The sequence below is a fragment of the Esox lucius genome, chromosome 13, assembly GCF_011004845.1.
Source record: "Esox lucius isolate fEsoLuc1 chromosome 13, fEsoLuc1.pri, whole genome shotgun sequence".
In the NCBI taxonomy this organism is placed as follows: Eukaryota; Metazoa; Chordata; class Actinopteri; order Esociformes; family Esocidae; genus Esox; species Esox lucius.
Window position 1 is genome coordinate 35,980,940 of NC_047581.1, and position 20,301 is coordinate 36,001,240.

The window sequence follows — 20,301 nt, forward strand, 5'->3', positions numbered from 1 at the left end:
TAACCAACTGAACACCTTTTGCGGGATCAATCAATGTTAGGGTTTACATAGCTGGCCAAAGAATTGAATTCGCATTTTACCTTATGGGTTGTGGGCTAGAGTGCCTTTGGAAATAGGTTTCTAAACCATTGCTTTTCACTTCAATATGATTGGGCTACATCTCTACATTACACACTAAAGGTATTCAGTCATTATGCGCTAAAGGTATTCAGTCATTCCAATTAATCCAATAAACCTTTATCTTCCAGAATCTGACTTTTTATCTCAACATAAACCGAACTCAAATGAAACTTAAGCCTGTTCTGTTATTTGTTTTTTATTCATGTTTTTAAATTGCTTAAAAACCTTGTTAAAAAATAAATGGCAATTACTCAAAAAGGGTACTGACATTGTTGTATATAAAAATGAAGATATCCGTAGCTTTTCGCGCATAAACTAAATCTGCAGTAGTCAAAATGTTGTCAAAATTTGCAGAAATCCCCGGCACACGAATGCGCGTTTGCAATATTGATCACCGCATAGAAATAAGATTTACCCGCGCGACGTAACCTACATTTGTTATGACCACGACTCGAGTTATGGATATTCAAAACGCAAATGAAAGAAATAGACTGTGATTATAAACCTGCACACTTAGCTTAAAGTAAATGACGTCAGCAGCCAATGATAACCAAGGAACACCATTTTCAGAGATGCAAAGCAAGCAGAATCACATGGCCTACCTCTATGGACCGAGTTGATGGGGCCGCGTCAAAAGCAAAAATATATAACACCAGGTAGGTCTATTGCCTATCATTGTTCTGAGAATTATGCATTGAGTAGATAACTAAATAACATTTTATATGACTCTAATGCTAATATTATCGATGATATACTCTGTTTTTACCAGCCGTCCAGCCAACCAAAACCGGATAAATTTAAACTAGTGCTTCCTGCGTCACTAAACTGGTTATGCGCGTCCATCTTTGCGCACATGATGATCACATAAACAACTGTGTGCAATTCATATTTTGGTTCAAATAACGATATTTTTATAACATTAAATAATAAACTCAAACATCACAATGTGTCATAATTATTTCACGCACCTATTCTTTTTCTATTGAAGTAATCCAAAAGTAATCATAATTTTTTTCAAAAGTATCTGTATTACGTTAGTTTTGTTTTGTTAGTAACGTAACTGATTACAGTTACAGTTTTTTTTTATCCGTTACTCCACAACTCTGCGTAACAGTAAATACGGTTTAGTCTAAATTACACTATAGGGGCTTGGAAATGTTTAAAAAAAAAAAAAGATGCTGCCATCATCATGTTGTCAGATATATTTTAGACATCTGGCAATGTTGTTATTAGTTATCAAAGTCAGTCAAAACTAGCTAGCAATGTTAATATTAGCTAGCACAAATTCAGTGGACTAGAAATAGATGATCATACTTTAAAATCGATCAGGGGCCATGGAAATGCTCACACAGGTTTTATCATGTGTAACAGCCAAACAAGGACGTTGAATTAGTTTGTCCATATGGTCGAGGTGCAGCCAAGTGAAAATAGGATAGAATTCATAATCACGTGAAAAAGAAACATTGCCGTAGTCTAGTAGTGAAACATGCCTTTTGTGAAACATGCCTTTCGCGTACAAATTCTGTGAACGCTTACACCTCCCAGGTCAGACACTGGAGTGCAGGCGGGGCGAGCGAGATGACTGATATTTTAGGGAATGCGGACCAAACCAGGGTGAACATGCACATGCAACGTTATGTCCTCCTTCACAATGAATACGCTAATCCAATCTTTTGTGGCTATTGGGCATTGAGGGTGGGAAAGCGGCTAGGCCAGGGCATTGGGCTAGTCTGTGAAAGAGACTGTGGCTAAGAGAGCCCAATGGTGCACTGTCTGCTAATTGATTGCCTCTGCTAACAAGAGCATAATGTATTCTATTGTGCTCATCATTCGTCCATGTTCATTACAGCAGGAAACAGCAGGATCTTTTTTTTTTTTTTTTGCTTTGCCCCTTTCACTCCCCATCTCCCTCTCTCTCCTTCGCTCTCCCTCCTGTCCTATCTCTCTCTACCTCTGTGGCTCTCCCTGCATACATGGGGGATGTTGACAGGGAGGCGGAGTGACAGGCAAGGCGTCCTCCGCCGCCCCCCAAACGGCGTAGCCAGGATGAGAATGGGAGGATGAGAGGAAGGAAGAAGAAAAGGAGGCAAGAAGAAAGCGATTGGTGGATGGGAAGACGGAGTGAGAGGAAACAGATAAATATAGCCGGGAGGTAAGGTAAGCTGATAAGAGGAAAGGAGGAGAAATGGGTTGGAGGACGAACAGGTGAAGGGATGAGAGGATGGAGGGATAAGAGAACGAGAGGAAAATATGATGAAAGACACGAGAAAGAGGAAACAGAGACAGAGAGAGAGTGAGGGGATGATGCCAGGGAGTCACCCCCCTCCATCCCTGGTTCCTGTCAGTTTCCCAATAGTCTCCCTGCCTGCCTCCCAACACTCCTACCTCACCCCTATCCGTCCTCCCACCCTCATCACCCCCCTTGGTCCTCTCCCTAATGAGAGCTGGCGGGACAATGGTGCCATTGTTGGCAGTGTTTGGGAACCCAGTGCTGAGAACAATCTCTGTTTACCCAGGCAGAGGCCCGGTCCAAACCCACTCCTTCATTACTGCCTGTGTTCTGGTTAAGCCTGCTCCCTCCACTCCTTCATTACTGCCTGTGTTCTGGTTAAGCCTGCTCCCTCCACTCCTTCATTACTGCCTGTGTTCTGGTTAAGCCTGCTCCCTCCACTCCTTCATTACTGCCTGTGTTCTGGTTAAGCCTGCTCCCTCCACTCCTTCATTACTGCCTGTGTTCTGGTTAAGCCTGCTCCCTCCACTCCTTCATTACTGCCTGTGTTCTGGTTAAGCCTGCTCCCTCCACTCCTTCATTACTGCCTGTGTTCTGGTTAAGCCTGCTCCCTCCACTCCTTCATTACTGCCTGTGTTCTGGTTAAGCCTGCTCCCTCCACTCCTTCATTACTGCCTGTGTTCTGGTTAAGCCTGCTCCCTCCACTCCTTCATTACTGCCTGTGTTCTGGTTAAGCCTGCTCCCTCCACTCCTTCATTACTGCCTGTGTTCTGGTTAAGCCTGCTCCCTCCACTCCTTCATTACTGCCTGTGTTCTGGTTAAGCCTGCTCCCTCCACTCCTTCATTACTGCCTGTGTTCTGGTTAAGCCTGCTCCCTCCACTCCTTCATTACTGCCTGTGTTCTGGTTAAGCCTGCTCCCTCCACTCCTTCATTACTGCCTGTGTTCTGGTTAAGCCTGCTCCCTCCACTCCTTCATTACTGCCTGTGTTCTGGTTAAGCCTGCTCCCTCCACTCCTTCATTACTGCCTGTGTTCTGGTTAAGCCTGCTCCCTCCACTCCTTCATTACTGCCTGTGTTCTGGTTAAGCCTGCTCCCTCCACTCCTTCATTACTGCCTGTGTTCTGGTTAAGCCTGCTCCCTCCACTCCACAAGCCACTACAAAGGACCATTGAGCCAGCCACCAGGACCCGTCTTTTCTCCGCCTCCATCTGCCCCTCCTCTCCTTCTCTCTCGCTCCATCCTCTATCCATCCCTCTGTTCTAGTCTCCCTTGAGCTAACATCACTCTTTCATCCATCTTGGTTTGCTGCACATTCACTCCTCCTGGTGCCTATCTCTGATCGGAACAGAAATGCCTCAGATTTTCACAACGTTAATTAGCAGAGACAAAAAGCTACACGCACGGCAACACTGATGAGACGGGGAAAGGAAGCGGGGAGACACGTATGTGAAAATGTGACCAGCGTGTCCTTAAAAAACTTGAAACATCTCAATAATAATGACCTTGATAATCCGCGACAAAGCTTATGTCTTTAATACAGACTGAATGCAGGCATCCAGAGGCTACCCTGCGAAACACGAACAGGCGTTCCACACTGAAGCGCTCTGAAGACGAAAAAAGGAAAAAAAAAAACGCCATGATGGAAACGTTAAACAGCTTGTGATGAGACAGTGGATCGGTGGCCTCATAGGTGCGTGCTCTGCCACGTCTTCGGTTGGCACTGCCACTGTGCAGGACAGGGTGCCAGTGCCATGCAAAGGAGCATAATGAACATGCGTAATTTCTGTGGGGCTGGTGTAGGTTTGCTGGGTTATGAGATGTGGCAGTTGTTGGGTGGGAGCATACTGTACTATCAGCAAATACGTGACTGACAAATGAATCATCCAGTTCCCCACATTACAGCGATTTAGAGGTCTGTCGCAATGCTCAAATATGCATTCGTACACTTACAGACACTGAACCTGACTGTCACAACAAACGTGCATGCCCTCACATGCACACGCACTTACGCGCAAGCAATCACAATTCGGCTAGGTGTGTTAACGCCCCAAAATGTTTAGTGCTCGTCAACAGATGACCCCTATGCTCCTGGATTCTGAGGATTGACGAATGAGCAACAAGAGGCGGCCAGACATTTGATGACCCCAACATTTGTATATTTCCAAAGAGGGTCGCTGTTGACATTAAAGGACAGGCAAAATGCACTAGAAAGCATTCACTAGCAAGCAGTGTGGTCATTTAACCTAGCTCTCTCAAAATGTAAAATGTAAAGCGACTGTATGTCGCTCAAGATAAGAACATCTGGTAAAATTTAAATGTAACAAAAACTACCCATTTATACTGTACAGTTAAAGGTACTACATAATGTTTTCTAAAATTGTATTAGCTTAAAATATATTTATTGCATTATTCATTTCCGCATAACATATTCTAGGTACAGAGAATCATTGTGAAGGAAATACTAATAGGGTGTTGTGATTGTAAATATATATATATATATTTTTTTTAATATGTTTTTGACATAATAAATCCTGTCAGAGGCACGCAATTATTCAATGCAAATATGGGTTCTGGAGGGGGCAGTGGACAATGCCAGGCAATACAGCATTTAGGGGTCCTATGCAAGAAGTGTATTGAATACAGTAATACTGTAATACAGTGATAAAAATACAGCAAAACACGTGTTGGGAGGGTCAACGTTGTGACTGATATACGTTTTATATCAGTTCACTGACTGGACACGGCACAACAAACTGCTCCTTGCACTAACACACACTCATTGACCTGCACACGGAGAGACACTCATGAGAAGGTAAGGGACTATGATAGTGTGCTGGATTCTTCTGGTTAACGGCCAGCATACATGATAACGGTCAGCTCCTTATAGCCGAGACAGAGAAAGACAAGGTTGTCCTCTTGTAAAGGAACTACTCTCCTAAAGGACCATACGATATGCTCCACATGGCCATGGGGAATTCCTACATACTACATACATCCAACATGTACACAGTACATACACACACGTGTATAAACACAGAAGGTGATTAATAAATGTTTTACATTTTAATCATTGAGAAAGAAAGTATGCCACCATTAGAAATACAACGTGTGTCAATACATACATACATAGACACACACACACACACACACACACACAATAACACACACAAACACACTCTGAGCTCCCAAAACAGAACCGTGTACAGGTACACACACATACGCACACATACACACACACAGACACACACTTATCATCACAAAAACACTCACAAACACACACACATCGCCACTCCAGCACTCCAGAGAGTGCCAATTTACAGAAGCTAGCATACTGTATTCGCCCCCGCCTCGGCACCTCTTCTCGCCTATCTCCTTCCCTGGCTCTGCCCCCTTCCCCCACGCACAGACCCGGGGGGGCGGGGGGGCGCACTACTCATAGCACCCAGGAAATTAACTTGACATTTGATGCAGACAAAAAAAATACATATTTTGTGCGTTTGTGTGTGTGTGTGTGTGTGGGGGGGGGGGGTACCCAGGCTGATATAAGGCCTGGTAGACTATAAGCCCAACCCCCCTCTCGTAAGCCCCTGCCCCGCATTCAGGGGGATTTCAGCGATCTGCTATGCAGACGCCACCAGGTGCCCACAGAAAATGAGCTTCATCTTTGCCATTCGTGCTCTGGAGACACTGCCTGTCTTTCTCCATCTCCGATGTCTATCACATCCTTCAGCTTTCATATCCAATTACCGTTGGTGTGTATCGTTCTACGTGATGGGAGACCGAAAGGGACGACTGACCGGGGACTCGGTGATGTCTACGCTCGCGCTCATAATTAATCCCCGCCCCTTTGGCACATCTTGGAAGATTGAGTGCAGGAATATTTCGCTTTTTAACTGGGATGTATTTCAGCTTCTAGAGCGCTGGTTTTGTAAAAACGACATATTCATACACGCATCTTGAACAAAAACACAAACACAGACACACACACACACACACGCATGCAATGGCCCAGCCAGAAGGTTTCTTAGTCTGCCACTATTAGACATGCAAGAATGTCAGCATTATTATTCATTAGCTATAGTGTCTGTCTGGCCCCCCCCCCCCTTTTCTCACTCGCCATATTGTGTCTAAGGAGTAGAGCAGACGTGAGTGTGTGTGTGAGTGTGTGTGTGTGTCTGCAAGATGTTCCAGTGTTCTCTTATATGCTACTGCACACAAATCACTTAGCATTGTTTAAATGCGGGCAGCTCTGAACCCCGATTTATACACACTGGAGCATACACCTTCAGGAATAGATATGTAGAGGGATAGTCTCTGAAGTTTGTCTTGAAATGCATATCTATCTTCAATAAAATACAATAAGGTATTGTTTAAAAAAAGTACAGTAAAAAACTATATGTGTTGTGAATTTATTGGAATTATACTGAAAGCTGTGGCCAGCATTGTGTGTCTTCTGTGATAGTAACCGTTAGCTGTCTCGCATTTTAAAATCCTGAGGTGTTGAAAAGGCACAGCAAATTATATTTCAGATGTTACTCTGAGAAATATTACATAGAAGAGACACATTAAAAACACATAAAACCCACGCGACAAGGGTTTTGAAACAAAGTGTACACTTCGGGCTCTGGCCTTTATTTTCTAACAGTAAATAAATGCAAAATGCTCGGCATGTGCGGAGGACGTACACTGATTTGAATATCCTCGGGTACGTTGTGAATGTGTTTTTGTAAGGGGCTGACGGCAACGGAAAGGGGGGGGTGGGGGGGGGCTGTTGTCAATCCCTAATCCCCCCCGGTAGGCCTTAATGAATGTACTCAGGAAAATGTCACACTTTTTGATAAGGTTGAAGTGTCGGCCGGTTTTCTCTGAGCGGATGCGGGGGGGGGGGGGGCTTTCATTAGCGGTGGCGTTAGTAATATCTGTTTTGCATTTCTCTGACGCTGTGTACGGCCGAAGCGCCGTTGCATCAGCCTCCACACGCGCTGCCACCCTGTCCTCCTAACCCGGGGCCTCCTCCGTCAAAAACACAAGAGACACGTTTTCGTTTAAACCCCTCAGCACTCAGCGATTGAAAGCCGGGGTTGAGAATGGAATATGTCATTCACAGAGAACGGCTATGCAAAATGGTGCTTTAAAACAATGGGAAGGAGCAAGACGCGAACATGCAAGATGTGCATGTCCTGCTTGGGCATTGTCTTGGGTAAGCCCACCCAGGCTCAGAAGAGGGATATTCAAAACACTTAACTACACAACAAACGCTAACCTCCTAAGACCTGAGCTTTGATAATGTATGCATTTTTAATTTCTCTTAGCTATTTGGGATTGGTGGACCTGATAAGTATAACATCTAAGCATGGCACAGACAACTGTCCTCTAATAAGGACAATAGGTTTAAGTTAAGCAGAATGAAGTACATGGTGCAGGAACCCTAAAACATAGTGTCCTCATATGTCAGGAGACAAAAAAATTGGGCTTTGGAATAAGACTGAGATTTCTGAACCTATAATTTGGGGTCATCAAATATATTTTCTTTTTAATAAAAGCAATATCTCTAATTGTGAGCAGAAGAGGCCTGCCAATCAGGGGTGAGCACCAAGTTACTACCACCCCTCTTGGGTTCGGCAAATCCCCATCCCTCCTGCGCACCTCTCCTCTACTACTCGCTGACATTTGCATTCATTTGCATGATTATATTATGCGCATATCCTTTGTTCTCACTGTAAAACGATGATACAGGAGAAAGCCTACCTACACGACGCTTACACCCTTCACTGATGGCTACTTGGATATTAAATGACAAAAGGAAACGTGCTTTCCTTTTTACTGTAAATGGATAACTAATGCCCCACCCCTGGAATTACTGTGCATTAAAATGAGGAATAAATATGGATGTGTTCCGGTTTTCTGGAATTTTTGAACAGCCGCGAACGGGGAAAGAAATGTACTATCGCTAAGAGGCATGAGTCTCAGCCGTATATAGCATGGAAGAATCTCATCCAGGCATGAAATATAGAATTACATGACGAATAGGTAATTCAGAAATTACAGATGGAAAATAAATCATTTAAATGAAATAACCGCTTTCATATGAATGCGTTTTTTATATGAATTACCTGCTTTTTTCTACTGTCAATGCTTTAACCTTGCTGCTTTAGTACCAATATATAGTATTTGTTTGTTACATATTTATTACATGATATCAAAAAAATATAAATTGGTGGCGTGGACAGATGTGGATTTGTATTACGCTAGCACCCATTGTCCTAGGTTGGTGATTCACACACACAATCCCACTCACACACACACACACACATAAACAGTACACACACTCACACATACTGTACCATGCTTTTCATCATGCAAACACATGCAGGAGATAATCCTATGTCCTGTGGTGGAGGCTGCATGGAGCTAAATCCTGACAGGTCTACTTTAGGCAAACAGCCTGTGCCTTCTAACAACAAATCTTTGTCGTATTTCCATACGTTTTTTGTTTACAAAAACATTTACACTAAATTAGTGACATTGTGCCAAATACCAAGACAATACAATACAAACACCGGTGACAGCCAGAAGAAGACGGGCCACCCGTCAGAGTCTGGTTCCTCTCTAGGTTGTTTCCTAATTTGGATCCTACTAGGAAGTGTTTCTTAGTTACTATGCATTAACTCTTGTTGCTTGTTCTTTGGAGTTTCAGGCTGGGTATCTATAAAAACACTTTGTGACAACTGCTGATGTAAAAACTGTTGCATAAAATTAATGTTACTGGTTGATTGACATTGTGGTTTGTCATGGTGGCTATTCTATTAACCAAATAAATGTTACTGGTTGATTGACATTGTGGTTTGTCATGGTGGCTATTCTATTAACCAAATAAATGTTACTGGTTGATTGACATTGTGGTTTGTCATGGTGGCTTTTCAATTAACCAAATAAATGTTACTGGTTGATTGACATTGTGGTTTGTCGTGGTGGCTATTCTATTAACCAAATAAATGTTTCTGGTTGATTGACATTGTGGTTTGTCATGGTGGCTTTTCTATTAACCAAATAAATGTCATATATCATGTCAATCTGTGCCACCGTATATGTACTGTATGCATTGTGGTTTAAGCTTACTGTAGATGTGACATGAATATCAGAGGCAGAGTGCTGTGTGCATATAGCAGAACAAAGCTGTAACTGCTATTTGGGTATTGTTAGGAGTATAGAAGTGTTAAAAATATATGACAAATTAGTCACCCCTCTCAGACTGGGACTTGACTCCACTCTACGACCCCTAAAGCGTCCTTGGTCCCACTGCCAGATGGGAGAACACACATCGCTTAGCTTAGCTTGCCAACTGCCTTGCCTCTATTTTGGTATGGCGAAATAAATGCTTAGGGACTGTTGTGGAAACATCATAGATCAGGTAATATTTTGGACAGGCACATTGCATTTGCATTTCCAGTGTATTGTAAACCCTAACTAATGGCTTGATTGATAGGATCTTTCTACCATCCTCCAGACTTAGGCGTTTATACATCACCTGTTCCTAAAGACCCACGAAGCAAAGTTTTTCCAAATAATTAACTGAAAAAGGTTCCTGTTCGGTTTTGACTCAGTGTTACAAGCTAACATTGGCAACTGCATAACTAGCATTTTTTAAAGATGTTGGAATAAAATACAAAAATATGCACAGTATAAGTGCACAAGGGGGCTTGCTATTCAGCACTAAAACATGGAACCACATGGTTGATTTGACTTTCTTTTCTTTTTCAGTTTTTTCTAAATGTTCTCCTTGACTGTATCAGTGTTGAAAAGGATTTGATAACAATGTTCCTCTCAATGACGGCTGAAGGTCTGGGGGTTTAAATGGTGGTTTAGTGAATCTGCTTCTGACTCCTGCCACTGACACCACACTCTCTCAAACCCTTTATTTCTATAAGATCACACAAGAAATCTGGTTTAAGGGAAATACCACGACCATTTGGAGTCGCCAAATCATTCCGAAGAGGTGAGGTATTGCTAAGGACTGGAGTTTAGAGGTTGGTATTTTTAGCTATTCAAATATTTTTCTGCTGACAGAGTTGTGTGTCTACAGATTCAGCATATTGTGCAGAAGAGCGTACGGAAGAAATATCCCAAGAAACTCACAATCTGCCAATCTAAGAAGGTCAAGGCCAAAGGTCAAATCAAGAATTTTGTTTCCCCCCTGAGAATTACAATGTACAAGGAAACAGGCCATAAGATAATACCAAATAATACCTTAGTCAACGTATAATATGTAGAAATCCTCTAGTATATGAAATGTCAGTGATTGACCAAAATGGCACCACTTCACATCCACACTGTCTGCTCAGATTATGCAATGAATAAAAAGGGAAACTTCCAAATAACCTTGCCAGGTACACTTCTAACTTGTAGATAATTTGCGTCAGATTTGTGTGGGTTCCACCTCTTAAACTGTGAAGTTGGGCAGATGATAAAAAGTGGATACTAGCCTCTAGGGGCCTGGTGGCTCTTCGCTTTTGTCCAGACCAGAGGCCAGAGGAATAATGGGTTTTGGGATTTGATATTGCCCGGGATCTTGTTGTCTGAACTTTCTGAAGTCAGTATCTTTCTGTTGACTGTGTTCCCTGGACCAATGCTAACATCTAAGGGCTTGCTCAACAAAGGCACTGACTTTGCTGCAGGAATGCAGACACACAATTTCAAGCACACGTGTATGCATGCAGGCTCACGTGAACACGGGAAATAGCACACATACACCCACTCGCATGTACACACACACACACACACACGTACAGACTATACTTATGAGAATATTTTGGGGTCAAAAACACACTCTGTTCAAAATCCTTTTCCCCCAAATTCATAACCCTGACGATAATGCTAATTCTAACTCTAACCCTAAACTCACCTGTGCTTAAACCTGCCTGTGTGAGGAACAGCCAATTGTCCGCCTTCTCTGACAGCCCAGTGGCCTTCCCACCTCATGGTTCAGCAGTAGTCCCAGACATTGCCATTGGTCATCTCTCCCGCAGAAGCAGGTCCAGGGCAAAATCTCACCAACCCTGCAACACAAGGAAACACGCCAATAGGAAAGCTTGTAAATGCAGTGCTTCTCCACGCAGACAGTAACCTTCATGGTAAAAAAAAAATCATCATAATTCCACAGGCAATCACAATGAATATGATACGCAGTGCTGATCACATGATTCTTGTGGGGAGAGGCGACGTGTGCTGGCGCTAAGTTTGCTCTTCAGAGTGATGAATTGGCAATAATGTTTCTGCACATTTCTGTTCAAACATGGTACACAGCCACAAAAAGCATCTTAAACCCCTTAATGTCACTCAACTGCTTCCCTCTACCAATAAATGCTTTTTAGATCCTTTTCCTGAGTTACGTCTTTATATTCTAACTCAATCCAAAGATGGACAGCATGTGTCGTCACATTACACATGGTAGCCTGCTACGATGAGTGCAACAGTTTTCAATGGTGGTTCAAAGAGCACTGTTCATTCTGTATTCACCGAATGGACATTTTAAAGCAACGTTCACGCCTTAGTGGAGATGCGTTCAAAGTAAATACTGAGCAAGTCAGCACAATCGGAAGTTAGGATCATTAAGCCTGATAGCGTAAATTAAAACAGGAATTTGGCTGCCTCCTCTTTCTATGTTAAGTACTGCAGGACACAAACCAGACTAGTCTGGTCTAGCCACATTTCAGTGACACTGTTTTTGACCCATGTTCCTCTGAACTTTCACCCCTGACCCAACCTTGTGAAAGGCTGAGGTGAGGGAGTTCAGTCTATCCCCTGTCCTGGGGAAGATATGACCCTCTGGGGTCAAAGGTGAACTCTCCATCCCACCAAGAAGAATCTCGTGCATGCTCTGCAATATCTACTTTTTTAGAGAGCACAGCTTCTAGGGCCACACATCACAGAAAATTGGTAAGTCCATAACCAATGAAGACACATGAAAACAACATCTATATCCCCGTAAGAGCTCTTCCTAGGGAAGGTCACCACTGACAACTGGATCCAGTCTACCAAAGGAGCTCATATTTATACTACAACTGAGTAAAGCTGGAGTAATACAATTGGTCCCCTTTTCATTGCAGTGATCATCTGAGTAGCCACTGTTATGCAGTAGAATGGATAGTGTGAGCACAAAGAGACAGCATTTCCACACTCCATCCCCTAGATGTCAGCACCAACTGAGTCAATGGCTGTGATCTGCCAAGAAGGCGTGATAAGGACATCCGATGCAGCCAATTAAGGTGATCATCAGTCACTGACGTCTTGGAGAGCCGAGACGCGGCAGGTTCGTTTGGTGGTTGTGTTGTGACTTGGTGGCCATGGTTCCTTTTTGTCCGGTTTTGAATCTTTATTCTGCCATGTCATTTGTGTTATTATTATTATTTTTTTTGCATGGCAAATATGTATTTTGTCAATATCTTAACAGACAACATTGCTTAGGCTCGTTGAAGCAAATGAGTGAAGACGGCGCAGGCTCGGAAATCATTTTGCTGCTGTTGCCTGGGTATATCCAATCTGGGTATAACACATGCTGGTGTACAGATGCACACACGTATTCAAGTTATAAACCATGTGGTTAGGTCTACTCCAATTGGAAACAACAAGTTACTTAAAAACAGTAGGTTGGTTGATTAAAGCTACTAAAGTGATCAAGTAACCTGATTGATGACACTTTACACTAAACAGGTGAAAGGATAGTCATATCAGTACATATACTTTTGTATGGCCACATACATGTTTGTTTAAATGGTTAAATACATATTTTCTGTAGTTTTTGTGTGTTGATTTGCATGGTTTGTTTAACTTTCTAATCCTTGGTTTTTGTGTGACGTTTGTGTCAATCAGTTGAATTGCCCACCTCAGATCTGTTCCCAGTTTCTCAGAGTTCTGTTGTGTACTGATGGTGTGGACTTCCTCTCCGACACCAGGAGACTGACATGTTCTGATTAAGCCTTCACGTCAAACCAAAATGAACACACACACACACACCCAGATACTAGCAACTGGGTTTAGTACCACTAATATAATGCCTATCTATCTTGCTCTCTGTACAAATTAAGCGCATTAACAATATTGTTATTAGGTATTGTTTATTAATGTTTATTAATAGATTATGAACAATTGAACAGCCAATCCTGAAGTATTTCTGAAGCATACATTACTGTACCACAAAAATAATATCACATGGTAGTATCACACACACACACAGGCACTCTCACACACACACACACACACACACACACACACACACACACACACACACACACATGCTGCTCCACAAAGCACACAAATTCAAAAGCTATATCTGAGGACTGATAGGTGATTTCACTCTACGACTGATTAAGAAACGTAATGAACGTGCACATACGTACACTGCATTCCTCCCGTTCTGTCTCTCAGCGCGCCGGGTACGTTCCTGCGGTTCTGTGGTTCCTCGCCCTACGGCTGGGTTTAGGCTAACAGCTCGGCACCCCCACTCCGTTCCCTTTGCGGCTTGTCTCTTTGCATCTCACCCCCTGCTCTCCCCATCCCCCTCCTCTTGCTATGCAGCTGCTGGCCTACATGCAGAGAGAATCACTGTGCCAAACAACCCTGGGTACCAAAACCCAACCACAACGCTGGCACTGTGGCACATGAAGACACAAAGGCCGGAATGCAAGGCACCAACGCACGCAAAACCTGCACTGCAGTATTCACACGGTTACTCCTTCTCCAGTGGCCAAATGTACTCACAGACCGGTCATGGGGGATCATATAAAAATAAAAAACACATGACTACGTTTGGCTTTCTCCTCATTTAGCGGACGGCCTTAATGTGGGACAGCCACACGGCCCAGTTCAGAGTAAGTACACCGTTATTATTAAGCAATCAGCTGGATCAGTGTTCAGAGGAAGAAGAAAGAAGACAATTACGGTGACCCTCACCGATTATAGGTGAATGACTGATGAATTGTGGTGCAAATACATAGTGAGCATATGCTGAACATTGCTGTAGGGGGTTTGGTTTGAATTAAGCCTGGCCACAGTTTCATTCTGTGTAAAGTGCCCACTGATGTTACACTGCATTTAAATTTACATTCCTAATATTATTCTTATCTGAGTCAGACATTGGCTGTCTCATTTCCTTGCAGTAATAATCCATTAGCAGGGGTCAGACTCAAACACGGTCATTTAATTATCTTGACTTCACTACTCTGGGGCCTACCACGATTATCCATAAAGAGGGCTGACCGTTAGGAACTGGTTCATACTGTGAAGTTGCTCAGCTCATATTAGGGTTCATAATGTGGATTATTTGCTTGGTAAGTTTATTGTAATTTAGCTAATGTTATAGTACATACAGTACAGTACATAAAAACCAGCATAACACACACACACGTTTCTGTCTGCTGACATAGCTTGTGTTTCCACATCTGGGACTTCCTCCATTAATCAGAGAAAACTAATAAAATGCACAGGACAGAAATCACAAAACATCTATGTTTTCCTATCAGTCTTTCCTACCCTGTAGCACTTCAACACATACCAAGCCATTGCTTGGTGTGGCCAAAAGGCACTGTAGGCTGTGGGTGGCGGCCTTGGTCCACATGGTCGGAAAACAAAGAGGTCACGACCAGAGCAGCTTAACCGTCTCCCAAACCATAGGGTTTCAACTGACTGGAAAGAAAAACTTCAGCATTTGCAATTTTGTTGAAGTTGGCATCTCAGAATCACACACAAAATCCTAGAGAGGAAAGATCTAGCCAAATATAGATTATATCAGTGGAAGATGCTCTGTCACATAAGAGGTGACAAATATATTGATTTGACTGACTGAAGACGCGGGTATCAATTTTTTGAGAGGCTGCAGTGATGTGTGTGTGCACTGGTGAGAGTTTGAAATATGACCCATTTGGTATGGCTGCATATGGGTTGTGTGTGTGTGTGTGTGTGTGTGTAGAAGCATACCTCTGATTGTAACCACGCTCCCTTAGCGAGCACATTTGTAGTATTTAATTAATGGGAAATCGGTAGCCTGGAGGGCGGGGGAGAGTTCTGGAGAGAGAAAGTCTTTAACTGAAGCTAGTTGTCCTGTCTAACTGTAAAAGACCAGAGCAACACTGTGGAACAATCTACCTATCCATTGTTAAGTGGATGCTTTATTTTTAAGCTTGTTAACCACCTCCCTTATCCAACAGCATAGAGCTTTGGTTCTTTTTTTGTCTATGTGTGTCTTTTGTTTTTACATCCCCAGGAATGAAAAGAAAAATAAGAATCTTGCACTGCTTTGTCCTCGTAGCCTCTTAATTGTTGTTAGTAATTGTAAATGTAATTTAATGTATTGCCATGTTATTTCAAACCAAGTGGGATTGTATTAATCTTTTTATTGGGTCGTTTTTTGGAGAAAACAAAAGAAAGGTATGGCACTTGCTTGACAAAGGCTTCCTTTCTTAATCACTACGTCATTATCCTAAGTTAATTAGTCCGTCTTTGAGTTTTAGTTTTGGCCTGCAAGGGAACTTGAACCACTGTTCATATGAAGAGAGCACACCATTTTTACATTCAGTGTGATATTCAATAAACTGCTTTGGGTAGAGCCGAGAATCACTAAAATATTTTACACAAATACTGTTATTTTTAGTTGTGACAAATGCCATCCATGCAGTATGAGACACTGACACTGGAAAACAGGATACGGGGAAAATCAAATAGATGACAATAATCCAAGGAATAAATGTATGCAAATGGGATCCTTGGCATGCATGGTTGGTGATGGCACTAATTGAATAATTGGCCTCAGAGCACAACGTGCGCTTACCAAGCTGAGCATGTGTGTGTCTGTGTGCGCGTGTGTGCCAGCGGACATTTTAGGTCTACCCTCCTCACGCGCTCACCACTGCCAAACGCCTTAAGATGGTGGCACCTTGAGGGAGAGACACTTTCAGTGAGCCAACCAAGCCCCTCCTCCTCCATCTCCTCCTTCTCTATCACAGGTCTTCACAACAGCACTGGGCAGGCACCCCTCCCTAACCCCTGCCCCCCTAATAAATATTTAATTCTCCCATCTCTAATAAGGATATTAGGCGCCGGCTCCCGTGCCTTGGCGTATATGCATGAGTCTTCTCATAAAATTTGCATAAAAGGCCCAGATGCTAATGCAACCGTTGCGGCTGCTAGCGGTGCTTACTGCTCTATATGCAGCGAAGCCATCTTCCTTGACAAGCCAAGATTCCACGTAATTTAATTGTGAAAGAGTACGCTGAGCTGGCGTGCTGTATTTAAAACACATCGAGGCCCGAACAGTCAGTCCTTTACAAAGGAGAAAGAACGGCCTGTTTTAATTGCAGAAGTACTGAAGGTGTTGACAGGTTTTCCCAGTCACCTAGGGTGCTAAGGTAGTCAGCGTCATTGCAATACGTAGAAAACTGATTCAACCACACCTCTACATACTCAATGTTCACGCTTTGCATTTCACCAAGCCAACACATCTACCCCCAATTTCTTTTCAATAAAATCTTTAAAATGACTACATTGAAGGTGTGGTCTTTACCTAGTTGAATAGTTTGTGGTTTCTACAATCATTAATATTTTCACATAGAAGATCCCTTTAACTAATAATTTCAGTGTCATTAGAAAAAGGCCAGAAACAATAAAATACAGTGTCTACAAAATATATGGCAGGGCAGTCAAGTTACAAGGCATCACGTTTGGCTATCTGTAATTAATTGGGAATAAATAATAAAAAATAAAAAAATGAAATACATTATTTACAGACTTTCGTCTTCCAAGAAGATTTGAAGCATATTTCAGATGCAATTATAATAATTTATTTATAGCAGGAGTTATTTACATAATCAAAAACCAGCGGAGCACAGAGACATTGAAAAGGACATGCAGGCAGTCAGATGGATTTAGGCAGATACCATAAAGCCGCCATTTATACGTATGCAGCCAATGTAGCCATTGTACGTGCAGTTTACAACATCAGTCATATTAATCTTATGGCAACCATAATTTCCCGCTGTGTGTTTTTAGCACTAGCATTAGCAATTATGATAATGTGTACTTGTATCTGGCTAGCATTAGCATATTTGTGGAAGTCTGTTGATCAATTTCTGGGACGGGAAGGGAGGTATGTATGCTGGAAAATCAAATGTTGATTTAATTTTCCAACATAATAATGCAGAAAAACCAAATAAAATGATATTAATCATTGAAACGCAAGTTAAGAAATGTTTAGTATTTTTCCTTAAATATGTTTTGTGTGTTTTTTGTACATCATCTAAATCCATTACCTGTGTGTAACTGTATTGTTGTGAGACAAACTAAATGCTTTATGATTATTGCTTTAAATTAATTCGGCTTTGTTTCAGATTCAATTCACATTTAGCTCAAGCAATAATATCATCAATAGATGTCCCATTCACTCTTCTCGTCAAACAAACCAAACGATATCATGAAAGCACGTGACGGCGCTATGAGGGCTAGCTTTTACAACGACTGTTCTTGATGTCCCGTTAAGCCGTCTGTGATCCAGTCATGTTCTGGAGGTGACCATAATGCGGCACGGTGCAGAGGGATGCCGGGCCTGTCCACGACCACCTCCAGGCAGCCTGCCGGAGGGAGGGGTGTCGTGGCAGAGCACAGCAGGCCCGCTGTTCCTCAGAACCACGCTCAAGTGGCCATGCATGATGTCATTAAAAAAGCCTAACCGTGGCATTCCTCAGTGGATTATTGGCTCATGTTATGGCTGCTTTATTGTTCAGGAGGTGGAAGGAGGCTGGACATGTCCTCGTGTTAATGGCCAACCGGCGGTGATAAGAGTCAGTGGTACTTGTTTTAATATTACGTGTTTTAATATAATTATCTAGAGCGGCGGTCTGTCGTCATTTGGTGAGAGGGGCATACACTCTCTGAGTATCCTACACACTGCTTGGGTCATGATATCCATCACACAATGTTACACGGGGAGAACTGGCAGGAAGTCACCTGACAGGAAATACAAGGCGGCACCTTGATGCGGTGATGAGAGAGTGCTATTATACTCATTCATTCACACAGAAGCACATGCATATAGACACACGCACACACAGCACGCACGCACACACACACACACACACACACACCGAAACCAGGAAACATCCCTGCTCCACGAGCTCAGACGTCGGCATGCGGACCGTGAGCTCACCTCCCGTTGCCAAGGTGACACCAACCAGAGGAAAAAGCCTGGTGTGTGTGTGAGAGACAGAGACCTGAGCAGAAGGAACAGGGTGGGGTCGGGGTTGGGTGGGGGCTGAGGAATTCACATAGTACTTTGCTTGTTTAAGCTCTAGCACCTCATTCAGTTACCAGGCCTTATCAGGGAAACGCTAAACCGGCCCATTCAATTATAAAGGCAATGACTTTAGCGTGGCAGCTTGTTTATAACGGTTGGCCCAGGATTTCAAATGAGGGACAGTTTACCCGAAATAGTGGGACGACAAGGTGGAAAATAGACACACACAAACATCACAAATATATCCACATAAACACGGATATTAGCATGCATTATGTCAACTGGACACGGACACTCACAAACAAGACACACGCAGTCGTGCACAACTAACAGGCAACCACCAAGTGTAACACAGACACACTTCTGTTTTGAAAAAGGGAAGAATTAGAACTAACAGCTGCATTGGTGGCTGAATTCTATTAGTAATGAAGAGCTAACTCAGTCTGGGGCCGTCTCCTCATCAATGGTGGCGATCCTCAGACTTGAATGCACTGAATTCATTAGCCCTTGTGCACAGATGGTGTCTGGCTGTGTGTCTCAAGTTCAAGTTCATGTCCAGGAGACACGGGGAGAGATGCCAGACAGACCAGACGTTACTGAGACACAGCCATTGTTCCTCATCTACATGATGCAGATGTCTGGTGTGGTTTGGTCTGGTCTAGATCTGGTCTGGTCCGGTATTGTGTGGTTTGGTTTGCTCTGCACATGTATGGACTGGTATGCACTGGTACTTTAGGGTCTTGTCTGTTCTGGTCCGTTCTGGTATTCTATGGTCTGGTCTGCTCTGCTCTGTAACTGTCTGGTCTGTTTTGATCTGGCCTCACATAATCTAGCATGCCCTGGTCTGGTTTGGTCTGAAGCCTATTGAAGGGGACACATTTCATGTGTATTTGTTTATTTAATCTATCGATTTGCATGTAATGAAACCTGAATAGAGCACGTCTATCCCAGGAGCAGTAGCAACATAGTGACAGTTCTCCATCCTTTGTCCGCCACAGACGTCACTCAGTTGGGCCAGTCCCTACAGCACAACCGGCCAGGCTACACTTACTATGACAGGAGCCCCCCCTGCGCAAAAAACTCGAGCACACTGGGGTAAAATATGCTGATTGTTTGCCCCCGATGAATATGAGGTGGTCGCCATGGTTATGTTATTCAGCCAATCACGTGACAACAATGGCCATGGAGCACTGTAGGTGTAGGTGCAGAGGGAGGGGGTAGCGGAGCCAGTGTTACTGTGCAGAGAGAGGAGGCGTCACCACCCATCCTTAACACTCACAGTAAAATCACACGCCCAGATTCCTATGTTAAAACGGGCCTTTTGAAATGTATGGCGAGACCTCTCCTCCTCTTCATCTCACCAGCCAGTCTGGGTGGCAGTTTCATAAATAACCACGGCTGTCCTCACAGCGACTCCAACCACGTCCTACTGTAGAATGCACAGCCAACCAAGATGAGCAAGAGAGAAAAACAGCTCTAAGACTGTCTGCTATTGGGTATACTTGAATTGCAGCTCAATATACTGCTTGATAGAGCATGTACCACATAATCAAACTCTGGCAGAGTTGGCCAGTGTTTACAAGGAGACTAAATACCATCAACTATATATACATATATATATATATATATGTGTGTGTGTATATATATATATATACATATATTTATATATAT

The 20,301-nt window shown here is 43.1% G+C and overlaps 1 long non-coding RNA gene across 2 annotated transcripts in view; it reads right to left on the reverse strand.

Moving 5' to 3' along the window:
• LOC105014646 overlaps nt 1-20,301 on the reverse strand; it is a 46,562-nt gene that overhangs the window by 16,881 nt on the left and 9,380 nt on the right. For both annotated transcript variants that reach the window (XR_828325.4, XR_828326.4), the window contains exon 2: nt 11,254-11,407. This is a non-coding gene — a long non-coding RNA (uncharacterized LOC105014646). The remainder of the gene's footprint in view (nt 1-11,253; nt 11,408-20,301) is intronic.